The 9911-nt window shown below is 44.9% G+C and overlaps 1 long non-coding RNA gene across 10 annotated transcripts in view; it reads right to left on the bottom strand.

Moving 5' to 3' along the window:
• Positions 1-328: 328 nt before the first annotated feature.
• LOC102149812 (uncharacterized) overlaps positions 329-9911 on the bottom strand; it is a 30921-nt gene continuing 21338 nt past the window's right edge. For 5 of the 10 annotated variants that reach the window (XR_011439935.1, XR_011439933.1, XR_011439938.1 and 2 more), the window contains 2 exons: positions 2513-2645; positions 329-1711 (listed from right to left, as the gene is read on the bottom strand). This is a non-coding gene — a long non-coding RNA (uncharacterized lncRNA). The remainder of the gene's footprint in view (positions 1712-2512; positions 2646-9911) is intronic. The other 5 variants (XR_011439923.1, XR_011439919.1, XR_011439927.1 and 2 more) reach the window with 2 other exon arrangements.

Below are 9911 nucleotides of genomic sequence, written 5' to 3'. Positions count from 1 at the left end.
TCTATCTTCGAGGCAGTACGTGAGTGACCCCATCCTTCTGCCTCCACAATAGGATCCTGGCTCAGCAAGGGTCCAGGGTGCTGTGGCACCATGCCCAAGAGAGCCAGACTTCTCCCTCAGTCTGGTGACAGTGATGTGACAGCCCCCATGGCAAGTCAGACCACAACCTATGTCCCTGAGTTTCAGAGCAACACTTTCCCACTAGACTCAAAACTTCCTAAGGGCAGGGACCTTGTGAATCAGCGTTATATTTCCAGGGCCCAGCGAGGTGCTCAATAAATACATGTTAATTAATTAAACGGATGAAAGAACAAATAAATCGAATGTCAAGTAAAAGTAGTTTGATAGTTTACTGTTCTGCAAAGAGTACCAATCCTGCTCTAGGATCAAAAAACATTTCACAGGAAGGATGATTTTTCTTGGGTTCTCCTAATGCTACCCCAATGACACGTGTTCTAAGTACTTGCTTCTCCTTGTGGATAACCAGCATTAGGAGCCATGGGAGGTGAGCCGACTCTGGGGATGAATGAAGTGGTATACTGGCATCCTAAAAACTAAACGTAGCTTCTTAACACCTGACTCTCATCCATGGAATCATTAACCACTGGCAAGACTACAACAGAACATGCATTTTTATCTTCAGAGTGTTCTCATCACATTGATCAAGTTCACTAAGTTATAGGACAAGAGAGCCCCCAGTTTTCTACATGAGAGGGGCTTAAGAACCGGGGTGAGGGGCAGGTAGGGGACTTACGTTGATGGTGAATTTCCACAGCAAGCAAACAATTTGGGCTTAGACTGTGTATTTATCTGGGTTGTCTTAGAGACACTGAGGAGGCCCTGGAGGGGCTGAAGGCCTCCCCAGCCAACCTGTGGCCACTTTAGAGAAACAGAGCCTACTTCATTCACAGCCAGAGACTTCAGATAAGTCTATTCAAATTATCAGCTTTTTCCTTGGAGCTTTGTTTACCTCGTCACTACGTCTCCCCCGCCCCCCCCCCCGACACACAGACAATTTCATCAAGTCACAAAATCACAAGACTCTCAGATTCTGATGAGGCCTTTAAAATTAACAGACCACCTATGCAGTTTTAATACCCTCTCTGATGTAACTCCAGGTGCAAGGAACACGGAAGCCAACATTTATGGGCTTCCTGACATATGCCTGGCATTTTACGCATATCCACACACTTTACATTATTTCATATCCTTATAAGTACTTACCTCAATTTCCCCCCTCCTTTCTATGGATGAGGAAACTGGGACTCAGACACATTGCATGACTTTCACGTGGCCTACAGCTAATAAGAGTCAGAACGAGATACACACCCAGAGAAACTCCAAAGTCAGTGCCCTGTCCATGAAGTCTGTGGCCCCACTGGCTGCCAAGGAGCTGATTCTACTGGCGGTAAGAAAATCCCTTCTGAGAACCAGTAGAAATCACTTTCTTGAGCCTTTCACCCGTTGGCCCTGTGTCTGATCCTAGGAGGCCTCAGAGCTCAGGTCTAACTGCTCTTGCTCAGGCCAGCCCCTCGGATGCATGAAGACACATCTCAGGTCCAGCCCCGTCCTCGGGCCCAACTCCTTCAGCTGTTATCCCAGTGCCAGGTGTCTCCTCAGAGTGACCAGTGCTCCTCCACCCTGCAGAGTAGGACAGAAGAGGGAGCTGCGGAGAGCGAGCCACGAATACGTGCTGTTGATTATTCGGTGACTGCAAAAACACAGAGAGAAATGGCTTTGTTTTTTGAGACCCCTAGTCTGCAGCCTGAGAAACCAGCTGGTCTTGTTCCTCTGTTATCTAGGTGGGAGGTAAGCAGACAGGTGCATACAGGATGGACTGGGGGCGCCCTTTGCCCTCCCTGCCCGCCCACAGAGCACCAGGGCCACAGATGCCATTTCAGCCTTTTTGTTTTTCTCTTTCTTCTTTTCTCCCCAAAGCCCCCCAGTACATAGTTGTATATTCTAGCTGTGAGTGCCTCTGGTTGTGGTATGTGGGATGCTGCCTCAGTGTGGCCTGACGAGCGGTGCCATGTTGGCGCCCAGGATCCGAACCGGCAAAACCCTGGGCCACCGAAGTGGAGCACGCGAACTTAACCACTGGGCACGGGGCCGGCCCCAAGCCTGTTTGTCTTTTACAGCTTTTCTCCTTCCTTCCTTCCTCCCTCCCTCGCTCCTTTCCTTCCTCTTCCCACAGCATCACATTACAATAGAAATTCCAGTGAACTTAGAATCTGAAAGTCTGGGTTCAGAATCCGGCTTTGAGACTCACAGTTGGGGCGATCTTTGATAAGTCACTGCAGCTTCTTGAGCCTCAGTCCCCTCCCTTCTGTAAGGATTAGACTGACCCAGCACCCAGCGGTGACAATTAGACTAGAGGACGAAGCGCTCTGGAAGCGTAAGTGCCGCACACCGCAAGGGCCGTTTACTGCATGAGGGAGGGGAGTGGGAATGACCAGTAATAAGCGCTGACCGGCCCAGGGCTTATCTCAGAGCGTCTGCACATGTGTGTTACCTCGTATGGCGTTAGGACCTGAAGGGATGTGGCCTGTAGCTTTCATTCACCATTTAGTAATAGCAGGAAGGAGGACACTGTTTTGGGTGGTAGTATTTCAAGACGTACATTCATCTGGCTGTGGTTCTGAGGCCTTCAACAGAAACACATTAGGTAAGTTATTAACTAAATAAACATAGGCAATGACACATCCATTCAATAAGTTATCCCACAGCCAAAGAAAATGACATTGTAGAATATTTAATGACGTGGAAAAATGGCCCCAATATTTTTAAGTGAAATAAGCTGGTTACAAAACAGAATATACATTATGAGCCTTTCATAAATAATACAGGTTTACATAGAGGAGGCTATATCCCAACTTGTTTGGTTTTGTTATTTCTAATTGGTAGAACCGTGCGTGAGTTTTATTATTTCTTTTTCCTTATTGGTACTTCCTCAATTTTATGCAATAAAGATGTATTGCCTTTGTAATAAAGATTTTTAAAATAAACTCAAGCAAGTCCAATTCACCCAGTTCATTAACTTCTCATGTCCAGAGGATAGTGCTTGGCCCAATTACTTCTCCAGCAGCAGCAGGGTTGTATTTCTTGTAAATAAACTGCATCCTTACCCATGAATTCTAAGAGACTCAACCTCGATCTCAGGGTTGGCTGAGAAGTCAGTCACTCCCCTGGCTGCCCTGGAAACCACTGCCTGACCACAGTCTGTACATGGATGAATCCAAGACACGACACCATGCTGGTTTGGAAGCCTGGTACAAATGCTCTGCCATATTTTATAACGCACATATGAATGTATTTCCACAAGTGCAAAAGCAATTAGTAATCACTCTTTATAATGCATGTATTGTGCATGTATATGTGTTTATACCTGGCAAATTATGAATTCCCAGTGGCTATTAATACATATATAATTTATATAGAGAGATCAAAGTCTGGTTTAGCAGAAGGCCAGTGGACTGAGAATGAAATATTTGTTCTGGTTATTTTCTGCAATTTGTTCAAGACCATTTAGCTGCACGTGCCTCAGTTTACTCTTCTGTGTGGGAGCCATACCTTGGTTTAGTGGTGCCAGCAAGAACCTTTAAATAGACAAGCTGAGTTTGAATCCCAGTGATGTGCTTTGGTGGTCGTGTTACCTGAGGCGTGTTACTTAACTTTGTGAGCCTCGATTTTTCTCTCTGCCCAATGGGCAGTAATACCTACCCGTGGGGTATGATATCTGGTACACAGGAACTCTTCTGCCAATGATAGGGAGAATGGCCTGGCAATTGCATCTTTCACTTGAGTGGAAGACAAGAGAACTCGGTTCCTTTTTATTTCCCCATTGAAGTTCTGCAGAGTGCCACGTAGACACAATGCTGAGCATCATCAACAAGGTACATTGCTCACCTGATACGCACCTGCCGTAAAACAGTCTCCTATCTTCAACAGCATCAAGAAACAACCACTCCAAAGATACACTTTATCTTGACAATGAGGTTTCCTCTTTCCAGCAAGAAAATTTTGTGTTGACGGTTTTAGAGAAAAATCTTTCTAAAGTGTATTTTATAATAATTACCCATTAACCTGGCTTCTTAAACTAAACATATGTGTGTAACCTTTCATTGATGTCTCAGGTCCCCATTATTATGCTGTGCGGTGACAGCTCTCTCCCTGTTGCAATGTTTGCATCCTCTCCCTTCCTTGGCTCTCGTTCATGTTTCTTTTGCTGCTCCTGTCCCTCCCCTGAAAAGCAATCCTTATCACCTTCTGGGTGCAATAAAATCAGTGCTGTAGGATTACCTAGTGCAAACTCCCTCTTTGAGAAATAAGAAGCAAATTTGGAGAGGTGAAGAAAAACAATGGCGATAAAGTCTCCTCGAGGTGTTTAATCGACTGTGCATTGGGGAGCTGAGTAAAAGAGCTTAATAGGAATTGCATGGTAAATAAAAATCAATAAGGATCAGAGAAAAGTCTGTTGCAAGAAGGAAAGCACATGGCTTGAGTCCAGCCACTGTGCGGCACTTCATTTCCAGTCACCCTCAGAAATATTTTCTATACACCTCCGGGGATCAAGAGGGCTGCAGGAGCTGGGAAGCTGACCTCCAGATAAGGGAGGCTGCCCATATGTGTACGCGTGCACACACACACACGCAAGCTCCACAGGTGCATACACAGATACACATCCACGCACAGAGGAAGAGATTGGGTACCTATATGCATTAGCTCAACGAAATAAGCCCCTTTTAACCCCTCTTGGCTTAAACAGGTCTTCTTTTAAACAAGGCACTTTGAGATAACCTGCAGGAGATCTGGGCACTGCATGGGTTAAAGGGCTCGAGAAATCTACACCAGAGGGGAGTCAAATCCTTATTCTTATTTCCTGCCTGTTTCCTGCAGCACCAGCCTCGAATACCTATTGAAGAAACATGCCTTTTCTCTCCAATACCACAGATCGCCTGCCAGCGAAGGAACAAATACGAAAACTTTAACAGCATCTCAAGAGTGTTCCCCCTTTGCTCCTCACCAACTACTGACAATCAATGTAAAAGTAATCCTAGTTTTTATTTGAAGCTATCTTGGCTTTAAAAGAACTTTCCAAAAAATGATTGATGCGATGAATTAAACCCATAGGTAACCCCTGAAATCTGCTTTGAATAGCAACAAATTCCTAACAATATCTTCAACGCCTGCAGCAACGAAATCTAATCTCTGAACTCCTAAAGGTCAAGATTGGCTGTCTGGTAGCTCGGCTCAAGAGTAAGTGCTCCCTAACGCTGCGCTAGGCGATTGCTTTGCACTCAGACAATGTCAATTTTGTCCAAGTAGCTGCAGATGTGTCTAGCATTAAGTCAGAATGGTGTCAAGGGCCCTTCTTGAACACCGGCTGCTTCTCAGAGAAACTGGTCCTAAAGCCCTAGTCTATTACAGTCCATGCCCAAAAGGCAGACATTTAAGGCTTAAAGGAGGATGGAGAATAAAGCTGCATTAGATTTTTTAATGTTTCTGAGTCAGAAGACCTAGGGGAAGAAATTCTCTGCTGATCCAAATGTCCTTTCCTCTCCCCTCCCACCACCAAAAGCCTCTTGGATTTCCTGATTAAGCTGCTGCCACGATGTCTATGAAGTCCTATCCTCGAGCTGCTTTCCTGATAAACCATTCATCACCACTCTGGCCCATTCTAGGTATGGAAAAGCTATAATAGACTAATGAACCCATTAAATTAAGAAATGTATGTGTTGCAGGAAGTAATGTGCCAAGGGAAGGCATGGGGTAGGGGTAGGAGAGCAGAGACTGAGCAGAGTACTCGGTATAATGAAGTCTGCAAATGCACCCGCCCCTCCAGCCCCAGCTCTGCAAAGAAGACACGCCCTCCCAACACAATCCGCTTCTCTAATTTAAACCTTTTTTTATTTTTGAAAAGCAAGAAAACATTACAATTGATTTAAAGCATACTTAAAACTAGAAGATCTGAATGGAGGTATTTTGCTTTTTAAAATTGGTAGGGCCGAGTATAAGCCAAGTAATAGTTCTCATATTTTACAGAGAAAACCCATTTATCTGCCACCATTGGCATCTCTGCTGCTTTGGAGTAATCAATTTTTTATTCCTTTCCTTCTATATTTTCTTCATCCTCAGTTAGCCTTCAAATAAACAAATGTCTACCCGGGGCAGGTTGCCTTGAGTTTTCAGAGGCGTGCCTTGCCGGTCTGTAAAGGAAATTGTTCCTAAGACAGGGAAATCAAATGCTGTTCCTTGTGTCAAACAAAGGAATCTTCTCTTTGGCAACACATCTCACATTTCCACTTGGCCACATCCGTGACCCAGGAGGAGGGAACATGACACATAGTTTTCCAACATTTTCTGAGTCTCTTCCTTAGCAACAGATGAGTAACAAGTGGCAGAGGTTACCATCCAGTCACTCTGGACCATCTCTGTCCAAAACCACAATGCATTCCACAGATGAAATGTCATTCCTCCTGTGAAATCGACAAAGGAGGCAAGCCTAACTTGTCTGCATCAGGAAACACGATGTTATCGAAAACCCTGGGTTTGATTTTCTTCTTCACCTCAGTCCTGATTGCATCATGCTTTTGGCCCTTCTTCTCTGCCAACAACTTGCACTGGATGCCAAGTACCACCTGGGAGGAATGCTAACTTAGACCACGGGTGTAAACTACAGAATCCAGGCAGTTAACATAAATAAGTGAAGGAAGCAAGTGTAAAACAATAGTGAGTAGTGGGACCTGTGGTGACTTATTCAGCTTGAGCCAAGTGTTGCCATGTAAAAATGCCTACTTGCATCGCTGGATTCTCTGATTTTTTTTTAAGAGAAGAGAAATCCAGATTTTATTGTGGGAGAAATCTCCAGACTGTTGAATATTGGCTCAAATTTTTCAAAACATGATATAGGTCAAACAAAATTCAGCTGCCCACCAGATCTCATCCTTGGGATGCCATTTGGGATTTCTGCTTTAAACCCATTTACAGCTCAGCTCAAATGGGAAGTCATCTGACTCATTAGAAGTGGTGGTGGGAGATGAATGGGGGAGAAGCAGCATGAGATCTGTCTATAAACAGACCAGCTGGGGGAAAATCCACGCTGCATGTCCACATAGGCCTGCAGATTGAGCAATCCCAAGATTCTGCATATGAGAGAGGGTTCAAAGGTCTCTTACTCTAAAAATGGGAATATAGGCATAGTTTCAAAAGAGGTCTAAAACTAGGAGATGTAGCTAAAGAGGCTAAGAAAGGTGGATTGTGAATGCTGATAGCCCAAGGTCTAAACCAGAGATGCTGCTATGGACTGAATGTCTGTGTCCCCCCCAAATCCATATGTTGAAGCCCTAATTCCCAATGTGATGGTATTTGAAGGTAGGGTCTTTGGGAGGCAATTGGGTTTGGATGAGGTCATGGGGTGGACCCCCCTGGGATTGGTTCTCTCCCCCACTTTCTCTGTCTGTCGTTCTCTCTCTGCCATGTGAGGACACAACAAGAAAGCAACCATCTGTAGACCAGGAAGAGGGCCCTCACCAAGAACCCCACCATGCTGTCACCCTGATCTCAGCCTCCAGAACTGTGAGGAGTAAATGTTTACTGTTTGAGACCCCAGGGTATCATATTCTGTTACAGCAGCCCAAACTGATTAAGAGAGATGCAAAGCAGGATTAGTCACACCTGCCAGCTCCAACTTACTAGGTCGATAGGCTGCTGGGAGGGTGGGCAGCTGAGAGGAATGAGTGCTAAGGAGGGTGGTGACCTGAGTGTGGTGCTTTCGTCTCCCTGGCCTGACAGAGCCTAAGATTTGAAGGATTAGCAGACAGACAGCTCTGCATCAGCAGGCAGGGCTCCAGGTCCACAGCATAATCGTGGGCCCTCAGAACTACCCTGCATTCTACCTTTAAGTCACGTTTATAGTGATTCTACAGAATACATCAGAATTTGGATCTATATCGTGCGTTTTGAAACAAGAACATTCATCACATTGGAAATAACAGTTTAAAATATAGATTCTAAAGTGAACGACTCAGTATCTGTGACTATAAAGAAAAATAATGAGTGATAAGATGTATAAGGGCACATCCGCCCCATACTTGGCCCTTAATATTTAAATATCAGAATTATGGGAGTCCTTTCCCCGCTCTTTGGCCATCCACTGAAGCACTACTCACCAGCCCCTTCAGGACTACCAATTCACTGTCCCAGCTGCTGGGAGTGTGGGCTACTGAGGGCTCACAGCTGAGTCCTCCCCAGGCACTCCCTTCAGCCACAGAGCTGCTCCTGGGGGCAGCCTCCGTTCAATGGCTGCTCAAAGGAGGATATAAAGTCCTGACCTCCCTTGCCTCAATTGGGACAACTCTGAAGGGCCATCCCAGTTCCAAAGCACCCATAAGATCACCTGAAGCCTCTGTTGCAACCACATTGCAGTTCAATTCCTCCTCTGCCCAATCCTACTTCCTTCACTCTCCATTCTGCACATACATCTCCGAGTCTCAGAACCTATTTCTGGGAAACCGACATACAACAAGGACCTAATTGAAATATAGGAAAATAATAGAATATCAAAGATGTTGTATGCCAGGCTAATTTTAAATGACTTCCAGATTGATGGAATAAAATTGCAAAATTTAGAGAAATAAGGAAGATATTACATAAATTTTAATGAAAAACATTTCCATTTGTAAATAATATTGAGCTTTACTTATGTGTAGGGGATATATGTTGTTTCAATTTATCTAGGATGCCTCTCTGTTCATTTGGGGCACTTCTCTCCACTCTAATCATAAGATGTGAGGAGCAGGTGCCAACTGTTACTGCCCAAGTCCCTTGAGGCAGGAGTAGGCAAATGACCCTGGTCTGGCGAGTCCTGTTTCCCCATGTCCTGTCTATAATGACTAAGCCAAGAGAAGGCATGTGACCAAGGCATAGCCAACCAGAGTCACTCCACGAGGTTTAATAGTACACACCAAGAAGGATAGGCTCTTTCTGCTTATGCCCTAAGCCTGAAACTGCTAGCAGCCATGTACCTCACTGTCCATTTACAATAGAAGACAACAAGGCCAACACATAGATAGAAGCAGAGCCAAGAGATGAAGAGATAAAGAGAAAGAAGACAACACTGTCTATGCCCTTGGATCTAACTGTACTTAAGTCAGAACTAACCTTGTACCTCCCAGTTACATGAGCCAAAAACATTCCCTTTCATTTTGCTCAAGCTCCCTTGAGTTGGGATGTCCATCACCTGCAACTGAAAGAGTCCTGACTAATTCACTGCATCGATCACTCATTCAGAGACAGATGAAAACAAAACCAAATACCTCTAAGGGATAACAGCCAAGTAGAGGTCCCTAGCATCAGAGGCCAAGACTCTACCCAATCTCAGCAGAGTAATGCAGCCTTGAAACAGAGAGGATGCATTCTGGGGAAGCTCTTGGTCAAAAGCTCAAACCTAGAAGCAAAATTAATACAGAAAGAATACAGAATAGAATATAGACAGAAATAAAATGGCATTTACAGTGTAAAAAAGTCACTGATGATTTGTGAAAATAAAAACAAATGGGGCAATAAAAATTCATCTGATATTCTTGGAGTAGAGGAAACAATGTCAAGTTGAGGTCAGGAGAGGTGGAAGGGGGAGGCCTGACCTGGGCTCAGGAGGAGAAGGCTGATGGCAGTGGAGTGAGTACTGGTCCAGAGGCAGTCTGGAGGGAGGGGCTGTCAGATTCACGTCAGTGCAGGGGGCTTCCAGGTCAAGGAAGAAGCAGGTGAAGAGGGAGAGGCTCATTGGTTTGGCCACATCCAGCAGTTCATAAGCAGAGGCAGGTTAGATTGTGAAGCTAACAAAAATCAGGCTTCAGTGCCCCTCACTTGGAAAAACCTTTCCCAGATCTCATGAGGGGCTCTTGCAATTTGTT

Source organism: Equus caballus, chromosome 1, assembly GCF_041296265.1.
Source record: "Equus caballus isolate H_3958 breed thoroughbred chromosome 1, TB-T2T, whole genome shotgun sequence".
NCBI lineage: Eukaryota > Metazoa > Chordata > Mammalia > Perissodactyla > Equidae > Equus > Equus caballus.
Note: the sequence above shows the minus strand (reverse complement) of the source record. Positions and strands in the feature narration are given on the sequence as shown.